Source organism: Castor canadensis, chromosome X, assembly GCF_047511655.1.
Source record: "Castor canadensis chromosome X, mCasCan1.hap1v2, whole genome shotgun sequence".
Lineage (NCBI taxonomy): Eukaryota > Metazoa > Chordata > Mammalia > Rodentia > Castoridae > Castor > Castor canadensis.
In genome coordinates this window covers 41,110,704-41,133,027 of record NC_133405.1, presented here as the reverse complement: position 1 = coordinate 41,133,027, position 22,324 = coordinate 41,110,704, and the positions used below count along the sequence as shown (strand labels likewise).

Below are 22,324 nucleotides of genomic sequence, written 5' to 3'. Positions count from 1 at the left end.
TTCTTATTATTTCTACTACCAGATGGATAGCAATCAAGAGAAAAATGGTAAGAAGTCAGCTGCATTGCATGCCTTCTCAAATTTTTTTCATTGTATTCCTACTCTAAACAAAGCAAATTCCACTGAGGGGTGGAAGGATTTGTAAGCAGCTGGGTCCTAGTCTGCTGCCACCTGTGACAACCTGAATTAATCTTTAAATTCTTTCCATTTCCTGAAAAACATTGACAAAGTTAATCAGTGGCAAAGTTAATTGGAATTTATTTCTCCTATAATGTCTCATCATCTTCAGCAATTTTCTGTACTGCTGAAAGATACAGTTTAGTGAGGGTGTCTGAATGATGCTTATCAAAGTAGTTGAAAAAATGGAGGGTTTATTAGAGAACTAATCACTTTTTAGCATTTCTAATTTGAAATGTGCTATGACATGAGTTTTACTCCAAGATATGCTGAAATTCTAACCTGTAATACCTGAGAATTTAACTTATTTGGAAATGGTATCATTGCAGATAAAGGCCATTAAGGTAGACCCTAATCCAATATGATTGACGTATTTGTAAGAAAGAGGTAGAGACACAGAGGAGGAACGCCATATGATGACAGAAGCAAAGACTGGAATGGGTGCAGCTCAAACTCGAGGAACACTAAGGATTGCTGGCCACCACCAGAGGCTGAGAAGTGAGGAAGAGGTTCAGAGGGTATATTGCACTATTGACACCTTGATTTCAATTCTTCCCGAATGGTGAAGGGAGAAATTTCTAGTGTTTTAAGCCACAGAGTTTGTGGTATTTTGTTGTAGTAGCCCTGACAAACTAAACTGAGATTATAAGCATACTTTTTTCCTTCACAGTAATTAAGAACCTAAACACACGTAATTCTAAGATAAAGAGTTGGATGGGGCTGAGAAGTAGGTGCTTATTATGGGTCAATAACCTTGTGCTTCTCAGATCACTGACTGGTTCAGGTAGAGAAGTTGTTATTTCTAACAGGCTGCAAGGAGGTAGCTGTACTTCATCCTTGTCTCCTTTTTTCTGATTCACCTTTTTTAAAGTAATCTTAATTTTGAAATAATTACAAAATCACATGTAATTGAAATATTTAGATTCCTGAGTGTCACAAAGGAAGAGATCAAAGCATTAAGCAAAATGATATGTCTGATCCTATTATGTAAGACTAGAACATAAGATAATGATTAAAAAGGGCTGAATGTTCTCATAAATGGAGTCTATGTTTATAAATAATAACACGGATGAAGAAAAAGAAGAAAGTACCCTGAACAGTAATTGAAACTAAAGTGAATCTTTTTTGTGGAACCTACATATATAAAGTTTTGTGATTGTATCCAAGGTGACTGTAAGAGAGGTGGGACAGGTAATGGCTAAAATGAACTGAAGTTTTGGAGAGATGGTAGAATGTGTTGGGTGACAAGAAAAAGCTATTCTCATTTTTAAGCTCTGTTCTGCACTCTAAATTTGTCATAATAGCATAGTATTAAAAAATATAGTTATAGGAAAATATAGTTTAAAAAAACACATGAGCTTATAAAGTGAGAAAGAGTAGCTACTTGCCCTGAAGTAATCGGCTAATAAAAGCATCTAACTTCACTGTTCATGTATCAAGAATCACAGAGGACCACATAGATATTTCCAAATTTTACTGAATGATTGAAGAAAGCAGCTTAGAAAACATAAAACAATCTCACAGCTTTTAAAATTACCACTTGTTTTGGAATTTTGGGGTGATGCCAATAGCATAGCATGATAAGCTCTGGGCAATTGTCCCCCACTGGGTTTTTTTTTTTCAAATCCTAGTAACTGGCTAAAATAACATTATAGGAGCTTTGAAAACAATCAAAGCTCTATTGTAGCCAAGTGAATGCCCAATCAAGAAAAAAAAATTTTTTTAAATGCTGTGATGTGTGTATTTGCCCTCGCCTCATGTATTCTCCAGTATGGCATGAAGCATTTGGAAAGAAACAGCAGCCCAGCTCCTTATTCCATTTCCTCAAAATGGAAGAAACAAAACAGATATTTTTGCAAAGTCCAACCTGTGTGTGAGTAGCTTGACTACCTGGTTGCAAGACACAAAACCAACATGTAAACATAAGATGTGTGGGCTGGGATATAATATATGTCACTGGTAGAATACTTACCTAACATGTGCAAGATCCTGGGTTTGATTCCCAACACTACAAAAAAAGTACATATATATGTTCCTGTACATAAAAGATGAACATTCTGAAAAGGAAATCAAGAAAACCAATGTTATTTATAACAACATAATAATGCATCACCAAAAAGATAAGACATTTGCACGCTGAAAACCATAAAATGATACTGAGAAAAAGTAGACAAAAATAAATGGAAAGACATTCCAAGTTCATGGATTGCAATATTTAATATTGTTATGATGTTATGATGTTGATACTACCCAAAATGATCTACTGCTTCAATATAATCCCAATCAAATTCAAATTCTTGATAACTTTTTAGGAAATAGAAAAAAATCTACACTAAAATTAATATAAATTCTCACAAAAAGTCATCTATAGTTTCATTTTTATGATATATCCAAAAGATGCAAAAAGACAGAAAGTGAATTAATTGTTCCCAATACCTGGAGTGAGATGATAATGAAGAGTGAATACTAATGACTATGAAGGCATTTTGGTTTTTTTGATATGAATAAAATATTCTCAATTTAGATATAGTAATAGTTGGGCAATCTGAACATATTTTTAAAGGGTAAATGTTATGATATGGGAGTTATATATCAATTAAAGAACAGCAACAACGACAACAAAATTTTAAAAATACAGGCAACAGACCTGATTTGGCAAGTAACTTTAGTTGGTAGACTCCTGCTTTATAATTCTTTATTATGTAGCTTCAATATCTGCTCAAGTACCTCTAAGGAGTGAAGGCAATTACTTGATAGGGTATATTTGTGAAATGCTCTACTTATCACCATAGTATAGTGATTAGTAACATTTGCTCTGGGAATGAAATGTCTATATTAGAATCTACTTCTTACTTATATGAAGCATTAGGGAAACTACTGAAACTAAGCTTTACTTATCTTTAAAATGAGGGTAATAATAAGAACTAAGTTCAGAGCTATTGTGTGAACATCAGTTCAGATAATACATGGAAAATTGTTTAGAATAGTACCTTTTTTGTAGCAATCTCTCAACAAATGTTAGATGTTGTCTTTCTAATCCTTAGTATGTGGAAAAGACATCTGGCTCTCTGTAACCTTGAACATTTTATACTCTCACATGTTACTCAGATTCAGTCTAATCTTTTCTAAGTTTTAAAGGCAAATGATATTTTTAAAGAATATTTTGATTGAATTGTTTTAAGGAAAAATTTGCATACAATAAAATTAAACCATTTTTCCTTTAGCAGTGCTAAAAGGAAAATTTATAGCTATGGGCACCTACATCCAAAAAAATAGAAAGATTTCAAATAAATAGCCTAATGATGCACCTCAAGCTCCTACAAAAATAAGAACAAACCAAGCCCCAAATTAGCATATGAAATACATAATAAAGATTAGGGCAGAAATTAATGAAATGGAGACCAAAAGAAACAAAGCTATATAAAGAATCAGTGAAATAAAATAAAAAGTTGGTTCTTTGAGTAGATAAATAAAGTGGATATACCCTTAGATAATCCAACTAAAAGGAGGAGGAAAAAGACACAAATTAGTATAGATTGAGATGAAAAGGGGGATATTACAACAAATACCAATGAAATCAAGATTATAAGTAATAACTTGAAAACCTATATTCAATCAAACATTAGGCGAAGTGATTTCAGTTTTTCCCAATTTACTATGACAATGGCTGTAGGTTTGTCATTTATAGCCTCTATTATGTTAAGTACATTCCTTCTATTCCTAGTTTCTTCAGACTTTTTATCATGAAAGGATGGTGAATTTTATCAAAAGCTTTTTCTCTATCTATTTAGATAATTATGTGATTTTTGTCCTTGATTCTGTTTATATGCTGTATTACATTTGTTGATTTACTTATGTTGAGTCATCTTTTTATTCCTGGAGTGAAATTTACATATGTTGAGTCATCCTTTTATCCCTGGAGTGAAACTAACTTGATCATAGAGCATGATCCTTTTAGTGTGCTGTTGAGTTGGTTTGCAAGTATTTTATTGAGAAATTTTGCATCTATGTTCATAAGGAGATTGATCTATAATTTTCTTTTTGTTGTGCCCTTGTCCAATTTTAAAATGAGTGTAATACTGGCTTCAAGGAATTCAATAGTAGTCAGACCAATAAGACAGGAAAAAAGGAAAGACTTCACTTAAAAAAAGAACAAGTCAAATTATCCCTATTTTCAGATGATATGATTCTATACTTAAAAGACCCTAAAAATTCCACCCAAAAACTTCTAGATTTGATAAGCACATTTGGCCATATAGTGAAATATAAAGTCAACATACAAAAATCAGTAGTTTTTCTCTATATCAATAATGAACAGGCTGAGAAAGAAACCAGGGAAATAATTCCGTTTACAATAGCCTCAAAAAAGTATAAACTTAGCCAAGGAGGTGAAAGAAAACAAGGAAAATCTTAAAACTTGAAGAAAGAAATTGAAGAAGACAACAGAAGATGGAAATAACTCCCACGTTCATGAAGTGGCATTAATATCACTGGAATTGATATCATGATAGCTACCCTACTAAAAGTAATCTACAGAGTCAAAGTAATGCCCATTAAAATCCCAGAAATAGAAAAAAAAAAATCAAAAAATCAATCCTAAGATTCTTATGTAAGCGTAAGAGACCCTGAGCAGCTAACATAATCCTGAGCAAAAATAGCAATGCTGCAGTTATCACAATACCAGCCTAAAATTATATTACATAGCTATAGTAGCAAAAATGTATGGTATTGGTACAAAAATAAGCATGAAGACAAATAGAACACTATAGAAGACCCAGAAATAAAACCATACAACTGAAGGAGATCCAAGATGGCAACTAGAGGGAGGAAGCAGACAGTATGAGATCCATAAATCAAAAATCTTGCTGAAGCACTGCAGCCACACTTGGCAGGAAAAAAACCACCAAGAATAAGCAAAACTCTGACACCCTGAACCCCCAGCCCTCACAAAGCTTCTCCACACCATGTTACACTGAGAAACCAGGAGGGCTCCTACGCCACCAGACACCAGCTCCAAATCTGCTTGGGAGATGCAGACCAACAGATGAGCAAATAAGTAGCATGTGGTACTCCCACAGCCACCCCTGAGATAAACCAGCATAGCCCCCTGGACAGACTGACCCCTGCCCCACAAAAAAAAAAGCAAAAAAAACCTGAATAATAAACAAGGAACTGAAAAGGACACACAGCAGAGGCGGCTGGGTGCTCTGAGCACACTGGAGAAGGGGGGAGGAACAAGGAGATGCTCTCCATGTGAACTTTCAATAAACAAAGGCTGTAAAAGTAGCCAGAAAGCAAGCCCCTCCACCAGAGAAGGAGGGAAGGGCAGTTCTCCATGCAAACTTTCAGTAAACAAAGCCTGCAACAGTAGACGGCTGACAGTAGGTGGCAGATGAGCTATTGCCTGAAATAAGGCAGATAGTGGTTCACAAAGCTGTCTCTTGACCCAACCACCTGGTGAGACAATGACAGACCTACTGCTTAAATAGCAACACCAAGACTGGATGCTGAAGGTATAACACTGAACTACCAAGAATGAAATATCATTGTTCCTAAACCTGGAATTTTTTTTCTTCATTCTTTTCTTTCTTTTTTCCCTTTCTCTCTAAGTGCTTGCTTTGTTCACTGTTGGTTAGTACACCATCTCTCCCTGTTGATTTCTTTGGTTCTCTATTTCTTTTCTTACTTTCCTTTCTGTTTCTTCTTACTCTTTCTTTCTTGGTCTCATGACTTTTACTATTGTAAGTTAGCTAATATTAAATTACACACAGAACAGGGACAGAAACAGCAACAAGTGGAATAATGGGAAGATGAAAAAGGGATGGAAACCATTCTCTCTCCAAAAATAAATTAGTACAGGATTCAGAAGGAAATGAAGAAAATGAATACCCAGTTCCAGACCCCAACAAAACAAAGATAGACTATCCCAAGGAACCCAATGAATCCCACAAGAACAAACTAAAAGAAGAAATCACTGAAACTTTCTTAGAGATGTTACTAGACAAGGTCAACAAAAACATACAGGAGGCACTCAAGAAATTCCAAGACAACAAAAATAAAGAATATGAGAAGACACAAAAACAAGTAAGTGAACTCATAGGAGCCCTAAATAAATACCAAAGTGAAACAGAGAACAGCATAAATAGGAGATAAGTGAATTAAGGATGAAAATTGACAACATTAAAGAGGAAGTGACCCATGATATGGAAAACCTCAGAAAAAAATATGAAGCAGAAATGCAAAACACAATGGAAGGCCACTCCAGCAGACTAGAACAAGCAGAAGACAAAATCTCAGAACTTGAAGATGAAATGGAAATTAAAGGAAAAACTGAAGAGCTATTACTCAAACAACTCAAAATCTGTGAAAAGAATATGCAAGAACTCACTGACTCAATCAAAGACCAAACCTGAGAATCATGGGTATTGAAGAAGGAGAAGTGCAAGCAAAAGGAATTTGTAATATATTCAACAAAATAATAACAGAAAATTTCCCAAATCTAAAGAAAACTATGCCATTCAGCTACAGAAAGCTTGCAGGACATCAAACAGACTTGACCAAAACAGAACTACCCCATGACATATTATCATTAAAACAACAAACACAGAGAATAGAGAAAGAATATTCAAGGCTGTAAGAGAGAAAAAAAAACAAGTAACATACAAAGATAAACCCATCAAAATCACATCAGACTTCTCAATGGAAAAATAAAAGCAAGAAGATCATGGAGTGAGGTATTCCAGGCACTGAATGAAAATAACTTCAACCCGAGGATAATCTACCCAGTGAAACTATCATTTAAAACAGATGGAGCAACAAAAATCTTCTGTGATAAGAAGAAGCTAAAACAATACATGATCACCAAGCCACCACTACAAAAGATTCCTCAAAGAGTCCTACACACAGAAAATGAAAGCATACAAAACCGTGAAAGGACAGGTAGTACAAAAACTACAGTAGAAGAAAAGGCAAGAAAGTAGAGAGTAACATTGATTTAGCTGCACACAATCAAACCTTTAAACAACAAAGACAACTAAATGACAGGAATCACCACATACCTATCAGTACAAACACTGAATGTTAACAGACTTAATTCCTCCATCAAAAGACACCATTTGGCATTCTGAGTGAGGTTAGCCTGGCCCAAAAGACCAAAAATAGTATGTTCTCCCTCATATGTGGACATTAGACAAGGGCAAACACAACAATGGGATTGGACTTTGAGTACATGATAAAAGCGAGAGCACACAAGGGAGGGGTGAGGATAGGTAAGACACCTAAAAAATTAGTTAGCATTTGTTGCCCTTAACGCAGAGAAACTAAAGCAGATACCTTAAAAGCAACTGAGGCCAATAGGAAAAGGGGACCAGGAACTAGAGAAAAGGTTAGATCAAAAAGAATTAACCTAGAAGGTAACACCCACGCACAGGAAATCAATGTGAGTCAATGCCCTGTACAGCTATCCTTATCTCAACCAGCAAAAACCCTTGTTCCTTCCTATTATTGCTTATACTCTCTCTACAACAAAAGTAGAAATAAGGGCAAAATAGTTTCTGCTGGGTATTGAGGGGGTGGGGGGGAGAGGGAGGGGGCGGAGTGGGTGGTAAGGGAGGGGGTGGGGGCAGGGGGGAGAAATGACCCAAGCCTTGTATGCACATATGAATAATAAAAGAAAAAAAAATGACACCATTTGGCAAAATGGATTAAAAAGAAAGCTCCAACAATCTGTTGCTTACTGAAGACCCATCTCATCGACAGAAACAAGCACTGGCTTAGGGTGAATGGCTGGAAGAAGATTTAAGAACCTAATGGCTCCCAAAAACAGACAAGAGTAGCAATACTTATCTCAGACAAAGTAGACTTCAAACCTACACTGATGAAACAAGATAAAGAAGGACATTCCAGAGCAATAAAAGGGGAAATACATCAAAAGGAAATAACAATTATCAACCTATATGCACCCAACATCAGTGCACCCAATTTCATCAAACATACTCTGAAGGACCTAAAAACACATATAAACTCCAACACAGTAGTAGTGGGAGACTTTAATACCCTCCAATCACCAATAGATAGGTCATCCAAACAAAAAATTAATAAAGAAATCCTAGATCTAAATCACACCATAGATCAAATGGACCTAGTCAATGTCTACAGAATATTTCATCCAGCTTTTGCACAATATACATTCTTCTCAACAGCCGATGGAACCTTCTCCAAAATTAATGATATCTTAGGGCACAAAGCAAGCTTTAGCAAATATAAGAAAATAGAAAAAATACCATGTATTCTATCTGGTCATAATGCATTAAAACTAGAGTTTAACAACAAAATAAAAAACATGCAAACAGTTGGAAGCCAAACAACACATTGCTCAATGATCAATGGGTCATTGATTAAATAAAAGAAGAAATTAAAAGGTTCCTGGAAGTTGATGAAAATGAATATACAACCTACTGGAACCTATGGGACACAGCAAAGGCAGTCCTGATAGGAAAGTTTATAGCCATGAGTGCATATATTAAAAGGACAGAAAGATCTCAAATCAATGACCTAATGCTACATCTCAAACTCCTAGAAAAACAGGAACAAGCAAATCCCAAACAAACAGAAGGAGAAAAATAATAAAAATAAGAGCTGAAATACATGAAATAGAAACAAAAAAACAATACAAAGAATCAATACCCAAAAGGATGCAACTCAGTTTACTCTAGAGGCACCTGCACACCCATGTTTATTGCAGCACTATTCACAATAGCCAAGTTATGGAAACAACCAAGATGCCCCACTATTGATGAATGGATCAAGAACGTGTGGTACTTGTACACAAAGGAATTTTACTCAGTCATGAAGAAGAAGAATGAAATCTTATCATTTGCAGGTAGATGGAACTGGAGAACATCATTCTGAGTGAGGTTAGCCATGCTCAGAAGACCAAAAATTGAACATTCTCCCTCATATGTAGACTTTAGATCTAGAGCAAATACAGCAATGTAGTTGGACTTGGATCATATGACAAGGGGAAAGCACACATGGGAGGTATGGGGATAGGTAAGAAACTCAAAACATGATAGTATTTGATGTCCCCACTGCAGAGGAGGTGATAAAGTGATAGAGGTCAATATGGGAAGGGGATCAGAAACTAGTGAAAAGGTCAGTTAGAGATGAATCAACTTGGGATGTAACACATTTGTACATGGATGCAATACTAGGAATCTCTCTGTATAGCTGACCTTATCTCAACTAGCAAAAATGCTTTGTCTTTCTTGTTATTGCTTATACTTTCTCTTCAACAAAATTAGAGATAAGGGCAGAACAGATTCTGCCTGGAAGAGAGGGACGGTGGTGGGTAGAAGGAGAGGGTGGGGGTAGGGGTGAGAAATGACCCAAACAATGTATGTACATATGAATAAAGGAATTTAAAAAAAAAGAAAAAAAAAACATACAACTATAGCGTCTAATCTTTGACAAAAGAGCCAAGCACATATATAGGAGAAAAGGCAGCTTCATCAAGAAAATAAAAAATGCTGGTAAGGATGCAGGGAAAGAAATGAACACTCACAAACTATTAGTGGGAATACAAACTAGTGCAACCACTATGGAAATCAGTACAGAGGTTCCTCCATAAACTAAAAATATACTCTCTTTATGATCTCTCCATACCACTGTTGGGCATATATCTGAAGGAGTATAAATCAATAAAGAGAGATAATTATGTTTATTGCAGGTTTTTTCACAATAGCCAAACTGTGGAATTAGCAGAGGTGCCCAACAATGAATAAAAATATATATGTATCATGGACTATTACTCAGCTATGAAAAATAATGTCATTTGCAGGAAAAATGGGTAAAACTGGAGATAATCATGCTGAACAACATAAACCAAGCTCAAGAGACCAAATATTGCATGTTCTTTACTCATTTGTTGAGCCTAGACCTAAAATGATGATGACGGTGATATTAATAATAATAATGATAGTGGGGCATGAATGTAAATGGGGAACTGTATAGGTAGGAAATCATTGGGAGGGGGAGGGGTAAAGGAAAGGATACTGAGAGGTGAAGGGGATTAAAGTATGCTACATATGTACATATGAAGACAGCATAATGAAACCACCAAACAGTGTATGGAAAAGAAGGAAGAGGGATTGTGGTGCATGGGAATATAACGAAAGGGGTGGACTTGTTCAAAGTACACTGTACACATGTATGGAATTATCACAATAAAACTATCACAATAAAATTATCACATATTATTAATGTATATGAATTCAAAAATAAAATAAAACATTTGGCCATTTTAAATGTGCAAAGAGTACATAAAAGCATACACCCTTATAACCCTCACTGCAGTAAACATCCAAAACTTAGTTTTATCACCACCAAAACTTCCCTAATGATCCCTTGCAGTAGATCTTTTTCTAATTCCCAATCTCCATTAATTTTTGTATTGTATTTATATATTTAAATTTTATATATTTTGTCTATACATAAAATTTATCATTTTAATCCTTTATAAGTGTACAGTTCAGTAGCATTAAGTATACTCACAATGTTGTACAGTCATCACTATCATTGAATATCTAGATATTTTTTATCATCTCAAATTGAAACTCTGTACCCATTAAATTCCATTTTCACTCTCCCCGAGGCTTTAGCAATTACCATTTTACTTTCTGCCTCTATAAATTTGACTATTGTTGATAGCTCATGTATGTGGAATCAAGCAATATTTGTACTCTTATGTTTGACTTATTCCACTTAGTGTAATGTCCTCAAGGTTCATACATGCTTTAGTATATGCTAGAATTTCATTCCTAGTTAACATCTAACTATTCTGTTGGATTGTACACATTGCATTTTTTTATAATTTCCACTTTTGTCTATTTTGAATAATGTTAGTAATGAGCACTCGTGAACAAATATATGTTTGAATCCTTGCATTCAATTCTTTTGGGTAAGCACACACAACTGGGATTGCTGGATCATATGATAAATACATTTGATATTTTTTGCCTCACCATTTTCTGCAGTGGCTGCACCATATTATAGTCCCACCAATAATCCCTACTAAGTGTTCCAATTTGTCCACATCAAGTCTTGCATTATTTTGCTTAGAACTACTCTTCAGTATTTTAAACTTCTTCATCATGTTTCAAACTAATTTTAAGTTAATTTTTTGATACTCTTTGCTAGTGTATGAAAAACAATTGAACTGGATATTTTGATTTTTATCCTGCAGACTTGCTGAAGTCATTTCTAAACCTTAATCTGTGTGTGGAATAAGTGTATGAGTGTTCTTTAGGATTTTCTATATGCAAGGTTACATCAGTCGACAATAGAATTTTAGTTCTTCTTTTCCAGTATAGATGCCTTTCACTTATTTCACTTGTCTAATTGGTCTGGATAGAATTTCCAATGCAATAGAGAATAAATAGGAAGCACAGGCATCCTTGTTTTGTTCCTAAGTATAAGGAGAGACATTGTCTTCTAGCAAAATGTATAATGTTAGATATGTGTCTTTCACTGATGTCATTTTTGGTTTAAGGAAGTGACTTTCTATATTCTTAATTTTTAGTAATTGTACCATGAAAGGATGTTGGTCAACTGCTTTTTTCTTGCATCTACTTGTTTTATCATATATTTTTGTCCTTTTAAATTAATATTTTGTATTATAGTGACTGATATTCATATGTTGAACAAACATTGCTTTCTTAGAACAAGTTTTATTTGATCATGATATATGTTTATTTTCCTATGCCAACAGTTTGAATTTGACAGTATTTTCTTGATAATTTTTATATGTTTATATATTATATCAGAAAATTGTTTTATAGTTTTCTTATTATGTCAACACTTAGTTTTGTTAAAAAGGTAACACTGGCCTCATAGCATAAGCTGGCAAATATCTTCTCTTCTATTTTTTGGAATAGTTTGTGAAAATTGGTATTAATTGTTCTTTGGAGGTTTGGTAGACTTAAACCAGGGAAAGTCAACTGGTTCCAGGCTTTCTTTTCATAAGAATTTTTTTATTGAAAATTTAATCTATTTCTTGATACAGGTCTATTTAAAGTCTTTTTTATTCAATTTCAGTAGTTGTGCATTTCTAAGAGTTTGTCCATTTAATCTAAATTGTGTGATTTAGATTGGTATAAAATTGTTGATAGTATGTCCTTATAATTCTTTTTTTATTTTTTAAGACTGTTAGTAATATCCTTGTTTTCATTCCTGATTCTAATTTTTTGTATTTATTATTTGTTTTTTTATTTTCCAGTACTGGGGTTTGAACTCAGGGCCTCACACTCACTATGCAGGCACTCTATCACTTGAACCACTCTACTAGCCCCTCATTCCTGATTCTGTTAATATGAATATTTCTCTCTTTTCTTATTTAGTCTTAGCTAAAGGATGTGAAATTTGCTAAACCTTTCTGAAGAACAGTGCTTGGTCCATTGATTTTTCTGTATTATTTTTCTCTTCTTTACCACATTCATTTCCATTCTAATATTTATACTTCTGCTTCCTTTGTGTTTATTTCTTTATTTTCTAGTGTCTTAAGATGAGTGGTATGTATATACCACTTTTAAAAAATAAATGTAAGAAAGAGAAAAAAAGCACTGGGGATGGGTGATAAGAAAGAGTAATGGGGGGAGAATATGGTCAAAGTATATTATATACCTATATGGAAATATCATAAGGAAACCCTTCCATGCTCTACTATTAATATGTACTAGTAAAGAACCCAACATGGACTTTTCAAATAATCTAACACAGCAACTTTAGTAATCAGATTTTCCCCATTCCCAGGATCTGTTGCTGCTGTTTGCTATTGCTATTTGTTTACTTTTCTGGCTTGTTTCATAAAGTCTGTATTCTTCTACATATGTAGCAACTGAAGTGTTTGCTCAATTATTTCAGTGGTCATATGAACACAGTAACTCTTATGGTGTTTTTGGGCATGTTTGGGTCCACATGTAACACTCAGCCAGACAACTGAAAAGTCAAATTTATCTTTCACTTTTTACTTGTACAATGTCTCAAAGTTAGCCATAACTGAGACCTTAAAGTCTTCTCATATTTTTCATGGACATGCATACAGCTATACATATACATTTGGTCTTCTACATTCACAGGAATGTATTTGAGCTTCCAAAGCTCCTAAATTACTAAATTTTCCTTTTAACATTTGGGTATAGCTTGCTTCACATGAAATCTTGACATTAATCAATTTCTTCTTTCTTTTTTTTTTTTAAACAAATGCACCCAGGAAAAAGGCTTTTCATACTGGGCAGGCTCAATGGCTACTCAAAGACAGATTAGCAAGTAGAGTCATCCAGGGAACCACCAGAAAGATTGAGTGATGAGAATTCTCTGGGATGAATCTTTGAAGGTGTTCTAGCTCCATTCTGCCTCCTGATCATGATGCTATTAGTTTTTACCAAATTTGAGAGCTGTTGTTTATCAAAGCTACTGTAGTGCTAGAGGAGGGGATGATAGGAATAAGGCAAATTTAAGTGCCACAAAATTATTGTTCTTATGAAGGCTTATTTTTTATTGAATAACTGCTCCTCAAATTGCTGCAAAGCTGGACATGGTGACTTATGCCTGTATTCCCAGCACTTAGGAGCCTGAGGCAGGAAGATAAGGAGTTGAAGGCCAGCCTAGGCTACATAATGAGTTTGAGGCCAGCCTGAGCTACATGAGCAGACTCTGTTTCTGAAATAAACCAAAAAGATAGTTGTAAGTTTATGGTGAATTTTCATAGTTTTGAGAAACTTGATTAAGTTTATTCCTGCCTGAGTTAGCATTGCTTTTATGGAGAAGAGAATTTATTCCACCATTTCTGCTGACCTCCCTCTATTTTCATAAATAATATTTTAATGGGATACAGTCATGTTCATTTCTTGAGATATGGTCTCTATGTGCCATTAAATGACAGAGCTGAGCAGTCATTAAAGAGACTGTATGCCCTACAAATATAAATATTTCCTATCTGGCACTTTATAGAAAAAGTATACTAACCTTTATTAAAGAAGACATTTGTGTATTGTTTTGGAAGTTAGACTAGTTCAGCATTCCTAAGTTGGATTCCTATCAGAACCATTTGTGGTTCTGACTTAAAACTCTGATTTGAAAGCTGCACATCCAGAAAGTCTAATTCAGTGAGTATGGGACACAAGCAGCAGGTCTGTGGTTTTAAGTACTTTAGAATTCATATTTAGACAATCTTATTATTGGGAGCACCTGAAGTAAGTAATTTCTAGTGTTCTTTCTAAATGTATGATTCTGTTTGTCAGAATTCAGATAGCAAGGACAAGTAATAGTAAATGGAAAAAGTAGCCATATGCTCATTATTATGCATAGGATGGATCCATAGAAGAGAGTCTCTTCTTCAAATTTCATCAATTAGAAGCGTGCTTATAATCCTTTTATGTAAAAAGAACAGTTTATGATTTTAAGTAAGGTCTTAAGTCTTCTTATGATCTGAAAAACAAGTAAGAACATTGAATAAGTCTAGGCCCTTGAGAAGAAATATTAGTTGCCCTTTACTTGGGAAAATGTAGGCTTTCAGGTTCATTAATTCTTCCTCCACGGACTAATGGCTAGAATAAACTAGAAATGAATCAATTTAAACAAAATAGAACTTCTGTTGATAATAGGAATGAAAACACAATGCATAATAATGAGCATATGGCTACTTTTTCCATTTACTATTACTTGTCCTTGCTATCTGAATTCTGACAAACAGAATCATACATTTAGAAAGAACACTAGAAATTACTTACTTCAGGTGCTCCCAATAATAAGATTGTCTAAATATGAATTCTAAAGTACTTAAAACCACAGACCTGCTGCTTGTGTCCCATACTCACTGAATTAGTTGCTTCATTTGATGAATGGGCAATATAACTAGAAGAGGAACTTGCCCATAGATGAGAAAAGGCCACTTGAGGTTATTTGTGCTTCCATCTGAAACCCTTTTCTGATATATCTTATTCTAAAAAATTTTACTAATGGAGTTAACTGATATTAGGGCAATATTTAACTAAGTTTGTCTCTTGCAACAGATATCAAATTACTTAAACGCACTCTAAAACATCCCATAATTACTCCAACTTAATACTGGAAGTTTTTAAAAGTAAGTACTTTTGTGTGGGTAACTCAAAACTTTTGATTTTTTAGGCCCACAATTACTGAAAGATGAAAGTGGATTAAACACAACAAAGATTTAATTTTGCTCAACAAAAGACAAATAACCAAAAACACTGGAAATTTTACTCACTCTCAGAAAGATGCTTAAACCAGTTGTGACATCAAAGGTACCTTTGGTTTGCCAGTAATAAAAATACTTTCCAAGAATTTTGGGATAGCCCCAAGTAACTCAATAAATCATTGATTTTTTAGATTTGAGAAAGTTGCACTTTGCTATAAATTGGACTATTTCTCACTCTTTAATGACAAAAGGTTAAGTCCAAATAAATCATACAAATTTGCTAGGACTGTTATAACAAAGTTCCAAAATTGGCTGCCTTAGCAGCAAACATTTATTTTCTCACAGTCTGAAGGTTAGAAGTCTAAGATCAAGGGTAGCGCTGGCTTCCTCCAAGACCTGTTTCCTTGACTTGCAAATGACTGTCCTTTTGATAATACTTCCGATGGTCATCCCTCTGCACACACACCATTGGTGTCCCTGCCTCTTCTTATAAGGACCCCAATGATACTGAATTTGAGCTCTACCCTAACAGCTTCATTTTTACTTAATCACCTCTTTAAAGGTCTTATCTCCAAATACAATTCCATTCTGAGACACTGGGGATTAGGACTGAATCATATGTATTTTGGGGAATACAATAAATCCTGTAACATCAATGATCATAGAATAGACTACAATTTTTGACTTTTATGTTTATCTAGGCCTAGAGGTCTTTATAAAAATTATGTAAACGATAAGTTGTAGAAACTACAGAGAAATGAGGCCAGATTACATAGGAATGATGGAACCAATAAAAGGAATATTCCCAAAAAGTTAAGGATTGAAAATGTACTTTATGCAGCAACAGCAGTAGGACTACCATAAAGGTAATAAAGTTGATTAACTAAGTGGTGCTCTAGCTGCATTCTACAGGGAATGGATAGTGTTCTGATTTTCATGTACTCTTGATTATGTACTTTCTTTCTGATTGTCTGTTGATCCATTAATGACTTGAAAACTGTTTTCAATTTCCAAATCTATGAGATTTTAGTTGTCTTTCCATTATTGATTGTGATTTTTTTGTGTGTGATATTGTGGATCGAATCCAGAGCTTCACTACTTGATCAATACCCCAAACCCTTTTGATTTATATTTTGTTTTGAGATAAGGTTCCCCAACTTTGCCTGGGTTGGCCTTAAACTCTTAATTCTCATGTCTTCATCTTCTGAGTAGCTAGAATTTCAAGCATGTGCTACCATACCCTGCTACCAATTATGAATTTTAATACTCCATGGTCATAGAATGTACCCAATATACTATTTTCTCTTGGTATTTGATGAAAACTAATTTTTGTACTACTGTGTGGTCACATTTTACAAATAAGGTATGTGTGTTTGAAAATATGAAAAAATAAGTTATTCAGTACACAATTTTACATATATCCACTAAAACTGGCTAATTGAGATGTTCAAATATTTTATATTGTTATGAAGTATTTCTGTGTACAGCATTCAGTGTCTGAGGAGATGTTACAAATTTTCTAGTATGACTTGGCTGTAACAAATTCTACCTGTATGGGCAATTATTTTTCTTATACTTTGGGACTATATTGTTTGGTGCATACAGAGCCAGAGTTTTACATCTTTGTCGTGAAATACTCCTGTGTTTGTTATGTAAAGGTGTTCGTTATTTCCCCATATGCCTTTGATACAAAAATCCATTTATATATTATTTCTGCTGTATTAACTTTCTTTCATTTTGTTTGTATGTTTTTTGTAGAAGTTGTTGTTTTATTGAGATAGGGTCTCATTTTGTAGCCAAGGCTGGTCTCAAACTTACAATCCTCCTGTCTCAACTTTGCAAGTGCTGAGATTACAAGTGTCCACAACCATGCTTGGCTTCCAACTTTCTTCTGGATTACATCTATCTTGTGTAATTTTTATTTTTCTCTTTAAATTTTATTATAAAAATGTCCACACTTGCAAAAATCAGATATATTGATCTAATAAGCTGTCATTCAATTGCCTCCATGCTTAAATAATTACGTACATTTTGCAAACCTTGTTTTATCTATCTCACAGCTCATACTTACCTAGCCTCCTTATGAATTATAGAAAAAAAGAACAGGATATTTTATTCTATACTATAGTCCTTCCAGCTTGTATTTTGTTTTTAGTTTACCCTCCATTTTGCACTCTTTTCTTCTCTGGGGAAGGAGGCTTTGCAAGATTATCTCTGGAGATCAAACATATGCTAGGCAATGATTTTGATCAGTGTTTTTCAATATATTATTTGTGGGTTAGCAATAGAATTCAGAGTCTTGTTAGAAATGCAAAATCTCAGTGCAGATCCAAAATTTTGAATCAGAACCTGCATTTTATGAAGATCCATTGAGATTCAATATATACATTGATTTTTGAGAATTAATATTTTTTGGTAGTATTAAAACTGCCTTTGTTTGGGAACATAACTGAAATGACTTAACTTTTGAGGGGGGAAATTGGTAATGAACATGCAACTGGAAGGGTCCAGGGTTAGCATCCTTTTTTATTATTATTTTTTTATTTGGGAAAAGTGCTTCTTACAAAAGGGTGGCTGCAAAATATAGAGATCTCTGAAACAATTACTTGTTGTTTTCTTTAAGTGAAACAATGGGTGGGATCCCAGTAATAAAGCAGTAGATGTACAGACAAGTCAGGAGCATCTCCCAAGTTATTTTTAGGAAACAGCAACAAAATGCAAAGGTAAAACTTCCCATCAAGGAATTCTAACAATGTAACTTTAGCTTGTCTCATGGATTGAAGCAGATTCAGGTGGGAATTGTGTGACAAAATAGCAAATCTGGGAAATAAAAGGTGATTTTGAGATGACTGCAGAAACAGTTGTGGGCAACATATCAGCACTTTACTTGTTGAATATGAGGAGGTCTCAAAATTCAATGGAAGGGCCCAGGCAGGCAGGATAAGTGCATAGTGGGAGGTAACACCAACGGGGTTTGTGAAAGCAATTATTTGCTAGCCATTAGGAAGTATTCAAGTATTGTAACAAGAGTACAACCTTCCCAATTTTAATAGGTATCAGCCTTGGGGAAAGAGTTAAAAAGGGAGTGGTTCAAGCTTTTTATAACTAAATGCCATATATTTCACATGTAGAGATTCTCCAATTTAAAATGTCTAAATTAATAACAGCAAGTTTGTAAGAAAGAAATAGAGATATTTGGAGCATGTTCTGAAGTTCCCCTGTAATTTCACATTTCAAGTAACTAACTGCTTTTCTTGCTTTGACTTCATTCTTATGTATCTTTTTCCCCTGAGGCTTTTAATTTATTGTATAGGAAATATAGTATTTCCTCAACTTTCATAAGTTTGCAGACCTTGGCTCATATAGCACTTTCAACAAAGAACAATAAATTTGTAGCGAAATAATAAGACATGGGAAAGTGGTTTTAAGTCCCAAAGGCAGCAAAATGTAGGAAAGTGAAAATATGAGAAAAATTAATGGAATAAGTTTTGTTTATAGGTTCTTCTGATGTCATCTTTGGGCTGATAAGCATTATCTCCAGCAAAGGAAAATTTATATCCCGCTTTTAGGTAATAAAGTGGAGGATAGGGAGAGTTTTTCTTACAGTTGCTGCTTAGCAATTAATTCCCTTTAGAGCAAAACTGATTTTCATGTCAAAAAGGCATATGTGGTATAACAGAGTTGGGAATCTTTTAATGCCATCAATTATACATTTTAAGATTAAATGTATTATAATTGGTTTTGGCTTTACATGTTAGAGCTGACACAGAAAGTTCCCTCCGGTCAGTTTCCCTCATATAAGTGAAAGAAATTCCACTCTCTCCTCACATGTATATGCAAACATTTGAAACAAAACCAGAGAAAACCAATGGGATATAGTTTTACCTGTTCCACTTTCTCCCTATTTTCAGATCATTGATTTTATACCAAGCTTATAAATGCTCTTTTTTCAGAGTATTTTATCATTTCATTAAAATTAGACAAATTATAACATAATTGATTTTTTTTTAAATCTCAAGAGTAAATGTAGAAAAAGGTACAGTAGTAAACATAATTTAGTGTAGGAGAATTCAAACTAGAAAGTGAGTAGAAAATATCCAAATTTCTTGCTGTCCTCACAAAATGCAACACTTGCTTTAAAGGAAATAAGAGAATTTATTCTGAGCCAAATATGTTTGACCAAGGCCTGGGGACACAGATTCAGGTTACCTTCAATAATGTGATCCATATTGCAAAAGTTTACATGAACCTTTGTAGTCACAGAACGAAACAAAACTGTAAGTAAATGCATTTATCAAATGCATTGGCAGGAGCATTAGGTAGGTAAGCTCCAGCACAGTGAGCGAATCTTTTTCATAAGTTTCAGATGCCATATTTTAACATTCTTGGCTTTGGGTTTGGTAGATGTTAGAGGTCTGATAAGCTTAATAATATTTTCCAATGTTTTACCTAGTAGTCACAATGATGTTAGATTAGATACAGAGAAGTAAATGGCTTTTTAAAAGGGACTAAAGATAATTTACCAAGATAATTTTGACTTTCTATCTATAAAATTCTATCTCTCTGTCTATGTTCTAGTAAGCCTGGATCAAACAGTCTGCAGGATCTTCAATACAGATGTTACATCTTTATAGTGATTGTGATTTTCTTGTGTGTGATATTGTGGATCGAATCCAGAGCTTCACCACTTGATCAATACCCCAAACCCTTTTGATTTATATTTTGTTTTAAGATAAGGTTCCCCAACTTTCCCTGGGTTGGCCTTAAACTCTTAATCCTCCTGTCTTCATCTTCTGAGTCATTTTTCTAGCTTATTTTATGTATTTCTGGTTTACAACAGCCCACTCCCAAATAATATTATTTGCTGCTCCATGATAATTCTGAGCCATAAAAACATATACCTTAATTCTTCTCCTCTTTTGAACTGTTATATGCTGTCTACATATGTTATAAACACACATAGTGCTATTTTATATTATTTTTCTTTTAGAATAATTAAAATAAAAATGCATACTATAGTCACCTTAATTTTAATTATATCTGCAATTTTTCATTTTTTGCCTTTACCTTTATATCCAAGTTATTTTCTCATATAAGCTTATGCTTGGAAAACTTGCTTTAACATTTTTTAATGTTATAAACTGATCCTCTTATCTATTTTTTGATCTATAATAAAATTTCTCAGTTTTTTGGTACATGTTCATGTAGTATAGCATATTCAATGTATGTAATAGGCAATATTTTCGTTTTGTTTTTGAAAGATACTTTCACTTGATAGAGAATATGATTTGATGGTTGCTTTCTTTGATTATTTTAAATATGTCTTTTCATTGTCTTCTTAGTTGTGTAGTGTCTGATAGGACATTTAGCTAAATTATTTTCTTTCTTTTTTTATATATGTGTCATTTTCCCTCTAAGTGTCTTCAAGATTTTCTCTTAAAGATCATGAGTTTAAGCAGTTTGAATATGATTCTAAACTTGTTCTGTATTATCTTCCATGGGGTTCTGTGAACATTTAGGTTATAATGGCTTTTTTTTTTCCATTTTCTTTTATTATTCATATGTGCATACAAGGATTGGGTCATTTCTCCCCACTGCCCCCACCCCCTCCCTTACCACCCACTCCACCCCCTCCCTCTCCCCCCCCTCAATACCCAGCAGAAACTATTTTGCCCTTATTTCTAATTTTGTTGTAGAGAGAGTATCAGCAATAATAGGAAGGAACAAGGGTTTTTGCTGGTTGAGATAAGGATAGCTATACAGGGCATTGACTCACATTGATTTCCTGTGCGTGGGTGTTACCTTCTAGGTTAATTCTTTTTGATCTAACCTTTTCTCTAGTACCTGTTCCCCTTTTCCTATTGGCCTCAGTTGCTTTAAGGTATCTGCTTTAGTTTCTCTGAGTTAAGGGCAACAAATGCTAGCTAGTTTTTTAGGTGTCTTACCTATCCTCATCCCTCCCTTGTGTGCTCTCGCTTTTATCATGTGCTCATAGTCCAATCCCCTTGTTGTGTTTGCCCTTGATCTAATGTCCACATATGAGGGAGAACATATGATTTTTGGTCTTTTGGGCCAGGCTAACCTCACTCAGAATGATGTTCTCTAATTCCATCCATTTACCAGCGAATGATAACATTTCGTTCTTCTTCATGGCTGCATAAAATTCCATTGTGTATAGATATCACATTTTCTTAATCCATTCATCAGTGGTGGGACATCTTGGCTGTTTCCATAACTTGGCTATTGTGAATAGTGCCGCAATAAACATGGATGTGTAGGTGCCTCTGGAGTAACAGTCTTTTGGGTATATCCCCAAGAGTGGTATTGCTGGATCAAATGGTAGATCGATGTCCAGCTTTTTAAGTAGCCTCCAAATTTTTTTCCAGAGTGGTTGTACTAGTCTACATTCCCACCAACAGTGTAAGAGGGTTCCTTTTTCCCCGCATCCTCGCCAACACCTGTTGTTGGTGGTGTTGCTGATGATGGCTATTCTAACAGGGGTGAGGTGGAATCTTAGTGTGGTTTTAATTTGCATTTCCTTTATTGCTAGAGATGGTGAGCATTTTTTCATGTGTTTTCTGGCCATTTGAATTTCTGCTTTTGAGAAAGTTCTGTTTAGTTCACTTGCCCATTTCTTTATTGGTTCATTAGTTTTTGGGAGAATTTAGTTTTTTAAGTTCCCTGTATATTCTGGTTATCAGTCCTTTGTCTGATGTATAGTTGGCAAATATTTTCTCCCACTCTGTGGGTGTTCTCTTCAGTTTAGAGACCATTTCTTTTGATGAACAGAAGCTTTTTAGTTTTATGAGGTCCCATTTATCTATGCTATCTCTTAGTTGCTGTGCTGCTGGGGTTTCGTTGAGAAAGTTCTTACCTATACCTACTAACTCCAGAGTATTTCCTACTCTTTCTTGTATCAACTTAAGAGTTTGG

The 22,324-nt window shown here is 34.4% G+C and overlaps 1 pseudogene; it reads left to right on the top strand.

The window, feature by feature from the left end:
- Positions 1-590: 590 nt before the first annotated feature.
- The window catches only part of LOC109680766 (E3 ubiquitin-protein ligase RNF13 pseudogene), a 52,172-nt pseudogene continuing 30,438 nt past the window's right edge, over positions 591-22,324 (top strand).